Below are 17,671 nucleotides of genomic sequence, written 5' to 3' on the forward strand. Positions count from 1 at the left end.
ACCAAAGCATAAACTGGCAAGTCATTCCAAGATTTTTTTAATATGTTATTAAAACAGCGAGAACAGAAACAGCCCATCTACTTCCTGCTCTTTCTGCAACTACATGAGTTACATGATAACTAAGTAACAGAGCAGGTGCATAGGAAGATTTCAAGCCTTTGGCAGTTAGTGACTTTCTTAAAATGAGCATTTCTATCCTGCTGACATATGATCAAGTTCTAGGAGACCACACAGTATCCAGAGCTCCTGTCTCTGACTTAATGGGCTCTGCAGGAGAGCCTCAGTCTCCCCAAGCGGACAAGCCTTCCTGCCCACCACACGGGGACAGGAGACGGAGGCATCAGACAAATGGGACTCCGGGCTCCATTTTCTACTACCTGGTGGCTTGGGGCAAGTTATCCTCTCTAGGCCTTGATTTTCACATTTATAAAATGAAAACAATGGAAGACATCTTTCTCAGAGAGAGAGAGAGAGAGAGAGAGAGAGAGAGAGAGAGAGAGAGTGTGTGTGTGTGTGTGTGTGTGTGTATTATATGAAATAGTACTTATGGAATGTTTAGACTTGATACCATTTATCAGATACATTGGGCTGAAGCCCCACATCGGTGACCCCCTGGGCTGAACTCAGCATAAGCGTCTATTGTTAGGACACCACCACCTCCTTGTCCCCCCATCTTTTTTCTACCTCTCCCTCCCTCTCTCACCCATTCTCTCTCTTGGATCCTCCCTCACAAAGACCCTATTTCCAGTGAGGTCACGTTTACAGGTACTGGGAGTTAGGACTTAATGTATCTTTTTGTGAGGACACAACTCAACCCATTGACATGCCCCCCTGTGGAGCCCAGGTGGCCATGAGGAGTTTAGGGAGTGCTCTGGAGCACGTGCACATGTGACGTCCATCTTGACGTCTCATGTCCTCTGCGGCCTTGAAGGAGTTACCTGATCTGAACTGCTGTTTCCTCACATGTAAAACGGCAAAAACAAGAGCTGGTGAGGAGAATAGAATAGTTTCAGGACTGGAGACAAATAAAGTTCCCAGAAGAATGCATGACAAGGGCATCATGATGATCCAAACTGTTCAAGAAAGAAAACTATCAGAATGGAGTTCGTGCCTAGGCGGCGTGGGTAGTAGAATGGGCCATGGACGCTGCTTCCTTGGTTGTGGGTTTTCTGGAGCCACCCCCCTCCACTGTCTAGGTCCTGGGAAGTGAACTTGGTCAAGAAGCTGATCTGGACACAAAGAAGGGCATTTCTGAAAACCATGCCCAATATTTCCTTTTTTTCCCCCTGGAACTAAGCAGAGGGAGCCTCTGTTGTCAGTCTTGTGATGCAGAATTGGAAGGCAGGTGAAACCAATCTCATCTAAGCACGCATTTCTGTATTTCTTTTTTTTTTTTTTTTCTTTTTTTTTTTTTTTTTTTTTTTTTTTTTGCGGTATGCGGGCCTCTCACTGTTGTGGCCTCCCCCGTTGCGGAGCACAGGCTCCGGACGCGCAGGCTCCGGACGCGCAGGCTCAGCGGCCATGGCTCACGGGCCCAGCCGCTCCGCGGCATATGGGATCCTCCCAGACCGGGGCACGAACCCGTATCCCCTGCATCGGCAGGCGGACTCTCAACCACTTGCGCCACCAGGGAGGCCCTGCATTTCTGTATTTCTGAGTCTCATTTTAATGAGCGTGTATTGCCAAGGTTATCTAGTGAATGAAGCCGGGATGCAAAACAAAACCCTCCACCAATCTGCGCCATCCAGAAAGCCTGGACTTATTCTGAATACTTTATGATACAAAGGAGACTTGGGGACAGGAGGCTTGCACAGATTCTCTTTAAACCTCTCTAGCAAAGAATAGAGAACTGCGGCAACCATTCGGGTATCTCAAACGGAAGATCGAAATCCGACCTGGGTCCGTTTCTGTTCTACCAACTTTGATGATTTGCATAGTCTCGTGTAAAGTGCCAGTTCTCCTTCTAATTGTGTGTGCCATCAAGGTCAGGTGTGATATACAGAACTTGACAGGGATGTACATTTCCAGAAATGTCTCTGATGCTTTGCTAGAGTCAACGTCTGGTCAGTGGGTCAGCAACAGCAGCATCGCCTGGGGCTTGTTAGAAATGCATAAGCTTCGGCTCCATCCCAGATTAACTGGGTCAGAATCTACAATCTAACAAGATCTCCAGGTTATTCACAGGCACATCAGAGTTTGAAAAGGGCACTTTGGCACCAGTCTGCTCTCCCAATCTGCCTCATGCTGACTTGAGTATCTACTCTGCAGTCTGGTTGCACCAGCCAAGGGTCACCAACACATCATTCCCTCTGTGCAGAAACTCCTCTGCTGAAGAACTGGTTGGATCCTGAAAGGCTATAACTAAGTCCATTTATTCCCAAGTCCAAAGAGACACATCACAAGCCACAGCTAACATCATCCAGTGGAGGTGATGGTGTTGGCGCACGGCTTTGCTCCCACCAACGAAGACTTGCAGGTGGAAAAATGCTACATTGATCTTGGGTCCAAGCCAACAGCAGATGAACAGCCACCCAGCTGGCGGCTTCTATTCCCAGCCAAAGCAATGGCTGAACCCAAGCTTCTCCTTGCCAAAAACATGGGCATTCAAGGCTCTCCCAGGACCACAAACATGCCTTTCCTTTTCAGAGAGAAATGATTCCTTTCTCTCTCCTTCTGCTTCTGTGGGTTTTAAAGGGATTGTCACTGAATGGCCCAACAGGGAATTTTGCAACCCTCTCTACCAACATCTGAGCCAAGTTTGATCCGGATATTCAAGGGTCAAAGTGCTTCACATCCAATCTGTAGAGACTGGACACTTTTTCCATGGATTAAGCTGATACTCTCAATTGTAGAAGTTTACACACACGGCCCTAACAAACATAGATCATCTAAAAATTAGAGACAGTATGATTTCCAATATGCTGGTTCCTTGTTCCACTTTATTGGGAACAGAACTTGTTTCAGCTAAAACTGGTTTACGGTTAAGTAAATGGATATCACGTACCAACCCCTCCCCGACTGTGGTATTCTGAATTTCCTAAGGACTGGAGCAGTAGAACATGTACGTTCAGTATTTAAACCCCAACAGCTAGCGGATTGACCAGAACTTGACTGGAATTCATACTATGCATCAGTTACTGTGGCTTTAAGCGCTGATTCTGCTTTTTATTCATTTGTTTTGTGGTCAATCCTGTCGTTTCCTTTCTGTATTTTTCGTACTAATTTATATAATCTTTTTGAGAAAAAAAAGTTTTCAAATTTAAAAGACGTTTACAAGAAGGCTGTTTCTTTAAAAAAAAAAGTTCCTTGTAAGCTAAAAGAAACTGTGTTTAGGGGCAGCGGGGGTCGGGGAAGGGACAGGTAGACAATGAATCTCTACCTAAAGGAATTAGAAAAATACCACATACCCTTCCTTTGAAATCTTTTGGGAAGTGTCTAAGCAATTCTGAATATATACATAAATTGCTTCAGCTGTAAGCGTTACTTGTGACCCAACTGCTTTGTGTGGCAGTAAATATACTTCCTTAGGTGGACGAGTCTTATGGAGAACCATGACGTAATTTACTAAAGTAGTTAAGTGGCTATATCCACTGAGCGATTCCAGCACATTAAATATGGTCAATACCCACTTCCAAGGAGGCATCTTAATGTTCTCAGAGCCTGATACACCACACATTCAGTGTCAGTATTACGGGTACTCAGAGATGGCATTGCATGCTATTCAACTTAAGGGACTGTAACAAGACAATACTATTTTCGCTGCAGGGATAATGACTTAGTTGACCATGATTAAATAAGAAGGATTAAAGATTACAGACAGACAATAAAATCTTTCAGAGCAGGGAGAATATTTTCCTTATCTTTGAATGAAAAAGGGGTGATGGCTGGTGACAAAGATGGAGGCGACATGATCATCAGCTGGATTCCCTGCAACGTCCCTAAGGACAATCTGTGTGTAGAGCTTACCAGAACAGCAGGGCAACAGATTACTTACTCTTAGCTGGGTCTTTATCATCAACCCTTACGTTCAAACTGAGGTCACAGCACATGGAAAATTCCTTTTGTCAAAGCTGGAGGCGGAGGGCTTCCCTGGTGGCGCAGTGGTTGAGGGTCCGCCTGCCGATACAGGGGACACGGGTTCGTGCCCCGGTCCGGGAGGATCCCACATGCCATGGAGCGGCTGGGCCTGCGCATCCGGAGCCTGTGCTCCGCAACGGGAGAGGCCACAACAGTGAGAGGCCCGCGTACCACAAAAAAAAAAAAAAAAAAAAAGCTGGAGGTGGGGAAAGCACAAGACAGTGAGGTGCTTCTTCAAAGAACTAGCTCCCCTGTTCACCCTCGGCAGCAGCCCCTGGTCTGGTTTCTCTGGGCCACCTGGAGGAAGAGTAAGAGAAGCCACAGAAGAAGGCAGTTGGCCCTGGGCTCCCACCTCTGGGCTTGTGGGAAGACAAAAATCAAAACTGCCACACTCTCAAGAGCCTGATCTTTCTAATAACCTCTGGAAGCTCTACCCCTTGGGTTGTGGGTCTATGCAAGACCTAGAAATGGTACAAAACTTCCTTGGGAGGTTGGTGGCGTTGAGATGGAATGGAGAGGATCCTAGGGCCACTTACAGAGGCCAAACACCAGCTCGGGGCTCCGTAAACTGTTTCTTGTTAAATCTCAATAAACGTTCAAGTTGCTCTAACAACACATGACCCTCAGAGCTTCTGTGGGGAGGATGCTCCAGAGATGCTCTTCAGCTGCCCAAGCCAGAAAAGCCAACACCACACTGTGGCTTAACTTGCAAAGTCAAACACCACACATGCCAAAGGTTGAGAATACAAGCAAAGAGCCGTCCAGAACCCAAATATACAGTCCCTTGGTAAGCAAACCCAAACGTCGGAACCCCTTATGGCTCCAAAATGAGTTTACAAAGGAATTCATCACACCATTCCTATTAAATGGGTAGCACTTCTCTTAAAATTGAAATCATTTATTTCTATACCTTGTCTCCCACTGTGTCTCTGACAAAGCAAAGCAACACAGGAGACAGAAGGCCACGTGAATGTTCATCAGGAACTGACGTCATAATAAGAGCAAATGCTTATGAAATGATGCCCAAGTGTCAGTGTTACTGAATCCTCAGAACCCCTCAATGAATAGCTTCTACTGGTATTCACAGAGAACGGTTAAGTAAACTAAAGCACAGAGGGGTTAACCAGCCTACCCAAGGTCACACAGTAAGTGGCAGTGCAGGGATTCAGACTCCCAGTCCGCTTCCAGAGTCTCATTTATTACCATGTCCCTCATAGACATGCTGCATACACAGAGAGAAGGAAGATATAACTCAGAGATTACAAATTCAGCCCTCTTTTAATTTTTAAATCATTTGTTTCTCCATTTTTCTTCACCTCCCACTACACTTTATCTGCGTGTGTGTGCGCGTGTGTGCGCGTGCGTGTCCTTTCCTCCTTTTGCTATTTCTACCTCCTCCTACAAAGGAACTGCAGGAACTCAGTGCCCTCCCCTAGGCCAGGTTCCCCTCTGCAGTGTTACTCCCCCCCCACTGAATTCCTGACTAGTACCTTCCTTTGTACCACCAGACCCTCCCCTTCCAAGGAATCCATCCTGTGTGCTGCGTGCCAGAGTATCGGAAAAACCCCAAAGTCTGGTTCTAAAGTCTGGAACTTTGGCCAATAGAGAGATTTCCAACATGCTGTAGGGGAATGGTTTCCTAATTGAGAGACACGCAGGATGGACATACCCCCCGCCCATTTGCATCTCGCTAACGACACACAAGCTGTCTCCTTTTTATGGTCCGTTCTAAAACACCTACTCCTTTGGCCAGCAATTCCCCACGCTCATGCCGTGACTACCCAAGGTCTGGGATACATTTATTGCCCTCATTTCCATTTCTTCTGCCCACAGAGAAAATACTACTTTTCAGAATATGAATGAGGGTCTGGAAATCGACCATTATCCAATACCATTTCCCACGAAAGTAATACTAATAGTTAGTACTTTACGGGTCAACATCTCAAAGCCTGGGGCATATATTAAGAAGTAGAAAGCATCTGTAGGGTTTTCTGTAAAAGGCAATATAGGGCACGGAAAGAGCTGTGATTGCCTGGGTTTGCTCACTGACTGCCGAGGACACCAAAATGGAAAGACATTAATAGCCCCAGTCCAAGTTGAATACACAATATAGTTCACTTGGACACCCTAATCCCGTGGGTTGAATGATTTTATTTTTACGGTCGGCTCTGTTACAGAAATTGATATTTGGGCTGTATTTACAGGACACCAAAACCGCCGGTTGAAAAGTGAGTGAGTGAGTTCAAACTGATTTAGCAACACTCTGATTAAGTAGTGAGCAAGGGAAATCGGGTGCTCAAGGCAAATTGAATTTTCTGGTTGACTTTGGGTTACCTGATAAACTCTCTTTGTTTCATTCCTTACCGTGGAAATTCTTATTTTCAAAAATAAATCACCTCACTCTGTTTATTTGGTGAAGCGTGCTGAGCATGATTTAATCTTTTTTGCTCAGATGGGAGTTCTGAAATGGCCTTGGGTTCATTTTTCAGGCTGCTGGTGCTAACCACAGAAAGACTGCAAGTGTGGAAATTTAGAATATTGGATATCTTCCTGGAATTCTCTTAATTTCTTGAAAATGGATCGTTCTTTTCCTTCCCTCTTTTCAAAATGCTGATTGCTGACTGGTTTCCTCTTCCCCATCTAAAAATGGATGAACTATAGGTGGGCCAATTTGAATTTTCATTTTGAAATCATCAGAAAAATTGTATAGAAAATACTTCCAAAACTTGGATCTTAAAAAAAGAAGTTGAAATCTGACTAATGTCTTTGCCAGTAGACAGAGGCAAAGCACAACCCTCTTGCTGACTGCAGATTTGGAAAGGTAAAATCAGGTTGACTGGAGAATTCTACAGACAGGGATGGAAGGTCTGGAAACTGCTGGTGTATTTATTTCCCCTGAGAGACCGAAAAGAGTCAGCCATTCAGCCAAAGGATTCTCCTACCACGGATGTTTCAATCCATCACCTACCTGAATTGGTCTTTGGAGAAGCAATGCATAGATTGTCCAAATGCAGAAGTTATGGCAAGCTAAACGGAAACCTGGATTCAAATCCAAGGGCCCAAGATATAGCAAATTCTTGTCCCATTGAGAACTGATATACACTCGTTTCTGGACATCTGTTGGCAACCTGTAGCTTGCCAGGTACAATGGCTCATCAGCAGCTGGAAGGGAGAGGCCTCAGTGCTGGACAGAAATGAGATTCTATTTCCAGGTGTGAGCTTTCTCAGAGGCAGGGAGAAAGGAGAAGGGTGTTCAGAAGAGCAAATTCTACCCACTATGAACAGAACTCTGCTCTCTACCTTTCAAAACCCACTACTACATTTTCTCAGTTCTCACTTACTGGGGCATCAGAGGGATACTAGAGCAGGCCACCAGGAAGGACCTTATAGGTCATTAAACCCTGCTCACTCATTTTCTCCCCTCTCTTGCTTTATAGTACTTCCATTTTCTAGAAATTTCTAGAAGTACATGAGCTAGCTCAAAGCCTATTAAAAGAAGGGGTTCACAGTGGTACAGACGTGGACTCTGGAGCCAAATGGCCTGGCTCATCCAGCTCTGTGGTCTTGGGAGTCACACTTAACCTCTCTGTGCCTCTCTTTCCCCATCTGCAAAATGGGGAGAATGAAAGCATCTTCTCAGACCACTGATGAGATGATCTGTCTATAATGCTTGGTTCCATGTCTAGGCACGGCAAGCACTCTACAAATATTAACCATTACCCTTATTAAGCAAGTTATCTTTAAGTAGCTATTTCAAACTATCCCCTTTCCAATGTCTAACGGGGCTACAATAAGCATCCCTAGAATCAACGATTACCAGTTCCGATATTGCACGAAGATGACATGGATTGTGTGTGGGAGTAGCGGCAGCCATTGATTATGTGTACAAGTCTGTCAGTACAGTAAGAAACTGTCATTTTTTGCCGTAACAGAAAACACCAAGCTCCAGCTTCCCCCTTTGCCTCCAGCTGACCGATACAACCCCTCAAAGTGCAAGATTTCAGTATCACACTTCTGCAGAGATGAAATGCTAGCTAATGATGGCAGTGCAACCGGATGGAAGTGGAAACATGTTGACAATGACTTGACAGATTCCTTCTCCAGTGAACAGATGAAATGCACTAGGTGCTCTGACAACTCCTTAAACCTCCTCAAGGATCGTTGCTGACACCTAACAGAATCCAAAAATCAAACCACTAATTTAGTTTCCCTGTACAGGCAGCCTGACCTTCTGCTTTGGAAGGAACTCTGTCTTCCAAGGGAAAAGCATATGCGCACACAACAAGTCAGTGTGATGAGTGTGAGAGAGATTCTCCAAGTGCCTCCAGAGGGAAGACTAATCATAGCCACATATATTGAATAAAATTATACCCAGCCCCATTCTAAGTGTCTTACATATATTAACTCATTTAATCTTCCTAAGGACCCTAGAGATTGATGCTATTATTATGTCCATTTTCTAGATGAGGAAACTGAGGCACAGAGAGATTAAAGTATCTTGCCCAAGGTCATACAGCTGACTAGTGGTTATCCCTGTATTTCTTGTGTCCTTATATCTTCCCACTCCTTTGCCTTTTACTCTGGTGGGTATTTTGATGGTCACTCTTGAATTAGGATGGTCAGAGTTCTACACCAGGCCACAGAAAGTACTGCAATTCTTTTTTATCTCTTCTCTGAGATACATGACTGCCTGGAGAGTGTTACTTCTTGGTGGCAGATATTATGAGATAAAGGTAGGGCAACTTCACAGCAAAGTTGTGAAGCATACATTTCACTTCGGATGTGAAACTTTTCAAACATTCAGAAAAGTAGAAAGAGTAGTGGTATAAGCCACCACTGAGATACTCACTGTTAATATTTTACTATATTGGATTCATATATATCTGTGTGTTTTTGACTTGAGCCATTTGAAAGTCAGTTATATCAGATACCACAAGACATTACTCCAAAATATTTCAGTTCATCACAGAAGGCAGACATTCTCCAACTTTACCGTTATCTCATTACCACGTCTAAGCAAGTTCAATGTAACCCTCTAACAGCACTCAACACTCAGTCCCCAGTCTCCTAGCTTCAGTCTCTTTATCCCCCCCATACACGGCAACCCTGAACTTCCCCATCAAATCTCTCCAGACCCAGTGCCTTGAATCCAGGTAAGTGCGCACTTCCGCAAACCCCTGCTGAATTCTAGTAATGGGAATTCCAGTCTCCTATTAGAATCCATCACGTGATATCCCAAGTCACCTGACCAAGAGTTCAAAGAGGAACAGGCACTGTGGACAGGTCCATTACACAGCCTCAGGGCAAACAGAATACACTGAAGGAAAGACTGTCAACCGTCAATTTAAAATTAGGAATTTGATACCCGGAGCCTGTGCTCCTCAACGGGAGAGGCCACAGCAGTGAGAGGCCCGTGTAACTCAAAAAAAAAAAAAAAAAAAAAAGGAATTTGATAGATCTCCCTAGGGATTGTTAAATAATCTTAAACACCTTGAACCTAATATTGAGATTGGCATCAAAGGGGTTAACCTTCAATGCCAATCTCAATCCACCCTACACAAAATACAGTAACAGATTTGCAATGTGTATAAGAAAAAAGAAGGAGAGAAAGCACTGCTGTAGATAACAATGAAGGTGGAAAATATGGAAGGAGTATCGTCAAGCACAGGTTGTGTGGTTGTGATTGGAAACGGAAGCCCAGAGTGAGAGAAGCAGGCTCGCTAACATTAGACCCCAGCCACGAGCAGTTTCTGGGGCTCTCCTTCAGTTTCTTCAATAGAAGCCCCTGTCTCTACTCAGGCATGAAATGGTTAGGGGTCTGTTCCATCCACCTTTTATCTGAATACAAAGTCTCTTTTCTCTTCCTTCAACTAATAGTTGTGATTACTCCTGACCATTCTCTATGATAAACAACTCTCCCGTTGCCTTTGACTGGGTGACGAAAAGAACTGCCCTATAGCTATGAAGATCAGAGGGCTTTCATGCTCCAGGAAACAGATCGGGCCAGGAATACCAGGCTGCTCACCACTTTGCATTTATCTCAGAAGGAAGGAGAAAAAATCCTGGCAGAAAGCATAAAGCCGAAGGGAGAATCTTTAAGGACTGTCAGACACATGAGTAGGATCCCTGTCATTAGTTTCAACTAATTTCAAACCAAAGACTTATCATCTTACATTCTTTTTGTTATATATGTATGTGTACATACATAGTTATGGGAATCTGGCCTATTAGACCAAGAGCTCCTTGAGGACGGGGGAAGGTCTTATTCCCTCTGTATCCCCAGCAACTAGTGTTTAACACTTAGTAGACATCTGCTGTATAGTTGTTGTGAAGTGAAGCTTCGCCTAATTTCTATTACCTGTCATAGAATCTAATCCTTCCATCTTCCAAAGCCAGGACCCACAAATATACAGTCCTTGGGATACTCTAGCCATCTTTATCTCGGGACAGAGCTTCAGTTCTCAAGCCCTGTCTTTTGCCCACAAAGTTAAGCTCAGCTGGATTCCAAGAAAGGAAGGAAAGTTAAGGTTTCCTTCATCTCTTTTCTCTGCCTAGGTCAGGAGTCTTCTCTGGTTTCCTCTCCTTTGAGCCCACTGGTCCTCTATGATCTGCGGCCACAAAACAAGAGTCAGTTGAACCAAACTCAACAGAACTTGACTGCCATGTCACACACAGTCCCTCCCAAATTAAAAACCAAACAAAAGAACAATATAGCTCAGGTCTCAAGGATGCTTCCCCATGACAATGGCCAATTGCTTATGTTCTCATCCCCAAGAGAGCATGGTGGTGGTGAGGGCAAACGTGGCCCCAGGAGATGCTTCCTCATCAAGAACCCCACTGTAGCACTGTCCTGGAATTCCACCTAACACAAACACAATCCTAATCACTCCATCACCTCCAAGCTGATCTCCCTTCCTGCACTTCCCATCCTCTACCTCTACCCCATTTCCAATCCATCCTTCAGGCTACTGTTGGAACCCTCTCTCCTTCTTTCAGATATTGGCACTGAATTCTCATAGTTCATCCTAATATCCAGAACCTTATATGCAGAATAAAATACCCTTGCCATCTCTTCGGGCATTCTTTCTTCTCTGCATGAGCCCTGTACAGGCCGAACTCTTCAAACTTTTTGCTATTCTCTCTAAACCCTCAGCTTCTTCACAGCAAAAGCTAACGTGGTACCCTCCAGGTGGAATGTTCAACACCTGTGCCCTGACCCCCATGTCCCCAGGCAGGGAAGTGTCTCCAATTCACTGCTCAAGCACGATTCCATATTCCCTTTACTTTGAAACCTCTCCTGAGGGCCTCAGGCACGATTTTCCACACTTCCTCTCTGCGCATGTTAGTGATACCACCTCCTGCCAGGGCTGGAGTTCTCCGCGCACCTTTCCGCTCACTCTCTTTGTCCAGCATCCCGGCCTGTCAGCTGCCAGCCTCGCCTCGGGGCTTTGCACCTGCCCTCGCTCTGTGATCCAAGTTCTGCACAGCTTCTCTCTCATCTCCTTCCAAACTCTGCTCAAATGACATCCCCCTTTGAACCTCAACTGCCACCTTTTTGAGGACAGCGACCTTTGCCCAATCCCTCTCTGTCCCCTTCGGCAGCCTTTCCCCAGGAGTCTGAGATCATCTGACATCATCATTTGTTGATCCTCATTATTCATGGGTTCCCAATTTGCAAACTCACCTACACACTAAGACTGATTTGTATCATCAAAACCAACACTGTGGTGTTTTCTGGCAATTGTTTGTGGACATATGTAGAGCATATTTGTCACTGGATGTACACATTCTAAGCTCAGGCCGACAAGGGTTTCAGCTCTCATGTGCAAAAAAATGTGTGTTTTTGCAGTCTACTTAATACCTGTATTTCACATTTTTGTACTTCTTTGGGTGATTTTACACTGGGCAGAGTGCTGTCTAGTGTTGCTTAAGTGCAGGGTGGGTATGATGTGCCTTACAGAGAAAAGGACACACGTGAGATAAGCTTTGTTCAGGCATGCGTTGTAGTCCTACTGACAATGAGTTCAACAGTAATGAATCAACACTAGATGTTAAACAAAGTTTCTTTAAACAGAAACAAACATACAACAAGGTCACGTATTGATTGGTTGACAAAAATGTTGTGACCTGAGGCTCACGGGAACCTGTGAGCCTCCCCTAGGAGCAATGGTCTAGTATTCACTAATTCAGTGTTTACAGCAACTTCATAGAATACAGCAACTATGAATAATAAGAATTGGCTGTATCTACTTTTCTTTCTTTTTTTTTTTTTTTTTAACGATCTGCCTTCCTGTAGTAGAATATAAGCGCCATCAAAGGAGGAACTGCACCGCAGTGTAACACAGCTATATCGCCCCACCTATAACAGTGTCTGACACATAGTAGGTGCTCAATAAATATGTATTGAATTGCACTGAACCAGGAAATGTTCCAGGATACAGACTATCTTTCCCTAGCTTTGTGCCACCGATTTTTAGCCAAACTACTAGCACACTGTGAACTCTTGGTAACAGGTGATGATGCCCCAAAAGAGTAAGGCTGGGATTTTAGCTCCAGCTTTTCATCTGTGATCACTAAGTACTGTTCTGCTACTATTTTATCACTATCGCCTTATTTACAACATTATCCTTAAGAAGGGCTTTGACGCACAGCTTCAATATTGGATGCATCATTGCGCTGCATCCATAATATGCTCCAGAATGCTAGGATCCATAATATACTGAAACTACAAATACACAAAAGTGTTTCAATGCCCAGGCAAAGTGCATAATAAGAAAAAGCAGAGATCTGTGATGCAGTAATTCAGTGCATCTTTATTTTCGAAGGCAAAACATATACAGCCTCAATCAAATTACCCAGATATTAGCTTGGCTAAGCTGAAAGCTGTCTCAAAACAGAGACTTTATATATTTGCCTTAAATGCATATTTTAAGAACGGTGTAAACCTGTGCTTGACGTTCTACATCTTAAAGCACCAATTAGGTTTTTTAAAGAAACAAAAATGTTCATTGACTCCTTTCATGGCAGAATTGAAAATTGATTTCTCAATTTTAGCTGGGCTATTGTGGCCCTCCTTGGATGCTAAAGTGGGAAAAAAGAGCACTGTGGTTTAACTTACAAATGAAATCTGAGGAGCTATAACAATGGTTAGCTTTGTACATAATAGCACCACAGGGACACCGAGAGGAGAGAAAATGATGGCAAAGTGCATGATGTTCCCACATATTTTTTGTGGTCTATTTCCCCCATAGGATCCTCGTAGAGCTGATAAGAACTTCAGAGAGCAGAGGCCCTTCTATAACACATACTAAATAATACATAAATTATTACATATAGTAATAAATATCGAGCAATGACTATGTATTACACACTCCCCTAGGCAGTTGGAAGAAAAGGTCCTGGGAGAGCTAATGTTGTAAACATGAGAAAAAGTGATGCACCCTGGTTGTGTTAAGGATGACAAAGGAAAAATAGAAAGGCCACAAAAGAGGAGCAGGGACACCTGGCTTGAATTCATGGGGTCAGGAAAGGCTCCCTGGAGAAAGTGACTTTGGGAAACTACAACCCAAGAAAAGAGCAGGAGGTAACCAGTTAAGGTAATTGCTGAGTCCATGGTATGACTATCTTCACCTTTCTAGATACTTCCAAACATGTCTCCCATGTGATCTTACTAATCTACATTTCCACCAGTGTGGCCTAAGAATTTCTACTTCTTCACACCCTCACCAATTCATGGCCTCAGCACACGTTTTTATTTTGTAAGGATACGGGCATGAAATACTATCTTCTTATGATTTTAATTTGTATTTTTCAAATTGATGAGGTTGAGCATTTTTCATTTGTTCTTCTTCACTACAAATTACCTTTTTATTCCTTCCTTTTTAAATTAAGTTGTCTTTTATACATTTCAAAAATTTTGGGTATCAATCATTTGCCAGTTAAATATGTAGCAAATAATTTCTCCTGGTCTATAGCTTTGTTACCTAACTCTGTAACTGATGTTGTTTTTCAGACACTAGCATTGTTTGTTATTGCAAACAGAAAGTAGAGTCCATCAGTAAGAAAAGAGTTAGAGAAGCTTTTCCGTGTTGATAAAAGAAAACTCTACAGTAACTACAATGACCAAATCAACATAAATAAATCTTAAAACCACAAAGTTATATGAAAAACAGTTTGCGAATGACTATGGGCAGAATGATACCATTTTGTGGATATTTAATAAAAAACACAAAGCAGTGCCTATCTATAGTTTATGGGCAACAACACAATAGTGGTATGAAACCACATTGGGAAGGATCCAGACCAATATGAGAATGGTAGCCTTGATGGGGGGGAGGGGCAGGAGAAGACGGGCAGTGGGGATGGGGAAGTCTGGGGGGTGCCCAGGTGGCTTCCTCTCTGCTTTATTTCCCATGGGCGGATGGAGGGGCACGTGGAGCAAAGATGTCAATATGTTAACGTCTTATCTTGGAGGCTGTGATATATTATGTTTACCTTCTATAGCTGTTTGAATCACTTCACACACACACACTTGATAAGTACATATCTACACACACATATAAAATTTTTAAAATAGCTCAGGAAAACACATAGTCTTTGTTACTAAACTACAGAATTCCTTGTTATTTAAAAAATAAGAAATTAAATATGGAGTACAGAAAAGAGCCCTATTTAATTTTACTTATTCACTGTTTCCCATAATTCAGTGTTTCTTACAATATCGATTAGACTCAAGTTCTTCTCCAATTTTGTCTTTTATCCTTCACTTCCTATAATCTGAGTGACAAGCACTTCACAGAACACACTTTGAGAAAATTTTTGTGGGACAAAAAGGCTCAGAGAAAATTAAAAAGAAAACAACTAATTCATTGAAGTTAATTGAGCTTGATTTTGACAAAACACCAAGAATAAGTTGGAAGGTCTGACCTTTCTTAACTAACAAGGGTGTGTTAGTAATTCATTCCAGAAACCAGTGTCCACAGCACTGCCTCACTGTAAACATCAACTCTTCAAGATCCCTTGCTTTGAGAACTTCTGATAAAGATAATTTTTAAAATTCAATAGGGACCATGCCTTACATTCCTACTGTTCCTTGAAACTTACAACTTTTTACAATTTTATAAAAGAAAAAAATTGTACCTATTTAACAATAAAAAGACTATTTCCTTAGAGAGTATTTCACTGCACGACTATTTAGAGCTAAGCAATTTTCTTTCCTAGGCCATAAACTACATTGCTATTCAAATAAATGGAGCTATCAGACGCCACAGACACTTATTTTATTTACTCATAAGGCTACAATGGTTTAAAAATAAACATTCCAATACGTTGGTCAGTGCTCTGAAAAGTACAGAAATTGTCATTCTAGGAGTTCGGGGTTTTTGAGCACGAGCCACCCGTTCTCCTTGCTTGGCCCTGCAGTAAACCTTTCTCTGCTCTTAAAAAAAAAAAAAAAAAAAAAAAAAAGGAAAAGAAAGATATTGTCATTCTAGGATTTACACAACTCCATTATCATTTTGCTGCCATGTCTCTCAGCTGTTCTGCAAAGAAAGCATGCACTGGGGCTAATCATCTATACAGAACTTTGTAATTTAAAAATACATTTATGCATTATGTTATCAGATGAGAAACTAGGATATTTCATACCTTTGTGCCATTAACAACCCGCAGGGTGACAATTATTCTACCTATTTTACAAAGGCTCAGAGAAGTTCAGTGTCATGGGACCGGTCTAGGTCACATCTCAAGTAAGCACTAGAGCTGAATCAGACCCTGAGTCACATGAGTCCAAATGCAGCATCATCAGCCCTCATCTCAAGGTTACCAGAGAACACAAGAAGATAATCCATGCCAAGCAACAGTGAATTCCCATTATTATCATCACTTCTAGTTTTTTTTTTTAATATAACCTCATCTTGATTATAGTTTAATGCAAACAAATGCTCAGATTTGCAATTCATGGACAATATTTTCTAGGTTTCTTACTCTTTCGACAAAGATTCTTTCTGAGTAATTGCTGTTTTAAAGTAAACTGTTTGAGGAATTTCAAATACGTTTGTTTTTTTTCACTAGACAGTTATGGTTATATAGAAAATAATCTTAATTAACCATGCAGTAGAGGTTGTCTTAGATATTTAGGTCAGGATAAGCTTCTGGGTTTTGTGTTTTTCTCCCCTTTGTCCTGAGGATAATTACTATGTTGGCATTTGACAAGACATGCTGTGACTATTTCTTGCAACTGTCAAGCTGGGGTTCTCTAGCTGCAACACTGTAAATAGACTTCAGGGTAAAAAAAAAAAAAAAAAAAATCTTTAGAAAGTTTTCCTACATGTCCTCAAACCAAGCATATCATTGAAGACAACGAAGGCTGTGTTAACGATGAGAACCTTCTTAGAAGACCAAGGCATTGATGAAGCCATGCATTTATCAACTGAGGACGCACAGTGACCAGTCTCATGACGGATTTTCCAGGAGACCCTCAATTTCATATAATTATAATATATATGATATAATAATACAATAACATAATATTGTCATTCTAATTTTAGTTAATAAATGCAAACTATTGACTAGAGAAATGAGCCTACATCTTCAAACCAGAATTTGTCAGAAGGAGAGTCTCAATATTTAATCCAGAACCTAAGATCAGTCTTGTTGTATATACTTCTGTAACATACTGGCTGCATTTCTCAAAGTTCAGATACAAACCCTCTCCTAGTATGTTACTGTGGCTTCTCCCTGCCTCTAAATTCACACAGAAATCCCTACTTAAGAGTTCCGGGGACTTCCCTGGTGTCACAGTGGTTAAGACTCCACAGTCCCAATGCAGGAGGCCCGGGTTCGATCCCTGGTCAGGGAACTAGATCCCACCCGCCTGCCGCAACTAAGACCCAGCACAACCAAATAAATAAATAAATATATTTTTTAAAAAAAGTTCTGGAAGAATTCTTGCAACTTGTTTGTGTTAAGTGAACAACAGAATTTAGAACCTAAGAACAGTAAGTAAAGTCATCAGTAAATGCTACACGATGGTTATCTTGTGTCCAACAGAAGCTGATGCAAAACCACAAAGCATGTCTCATGACAGCAGGTATAGAGAACTAAAACATAAAGCAGGGATGTACCTTGGGATCTTGGTGTCTTAATTTCCAGCACAAGGACAGGAAAGGGTCTGATTTACTCATCAGCTGCTCACCAGTGCCTCGCCTCTTGTCTGCCATATGGTAGGTGGCTGACACATACCTGAATAAAATAAATGAATAAGTGAGGGAGTGCGTGAAGATGAGTCCTGAAATCGCTATATCAAATAGAAAAAGAAAGTAGTGTACATTAAGAAAAACAAATGTAGCCTGTGCATGTTGAAATTCTGGGCAGATTTAAGTAAGCTTCAAACCTTGATGGAAACAATTCTGCAAATTACCATTTACAACTTACTGATGAGAACACTAAAAAAGTCAACCTATAGTAATTTGATTGTGTAAATCAGAACCAGAGAAGGCACTCTGGTTGGTCTAATCTGTAGCCAACCTAAATTAATTCCAGTGACCCAGGACAGACCTTTGCCAAGCAAAGGCCATTTATTATGAGAAGGTCT

General features: G+C 42.4%; 1 long non-coding RNA gene across 1 annotated transcript in view; it reads right to left on the reverse strand.

The window, feature by feature from the left end:
- Positions 1-17,309, reverse strand: part of LOC132496882 (uncharacterized) — a 103,573-nt gene extending 86,264 nt beyond the window's left edge. Inside the window, exon 1 of the long non-coding RNA XR_009533542.1 lies at positions 17,202-17,309. This is a non-coding gene — a long non-coding RNA (uncharacterized LOC132496882). The remainder of the gene's footprint in view (positions 1-17,201) is intronic.
- Between the last annotated feature and the right edge of the window lie 362 nt (positions 17,310-17,671).

Source organism: Mesoplodon densirostris, chromosome 10 (genome assembly GCF_025265405.1).
Source record: "Mesoplodon densirostris isolate mMesDen1 chromosome 10, mMesDen1 primary haplotype, whole genome shotgun sequence".
Lineage (NCBI taxonomy): Eukaryota > Metazoa > Chordata > Mammalia > Artiodactyla > Ziphiidae > Mesoplodon > Mesoplodon densirostris.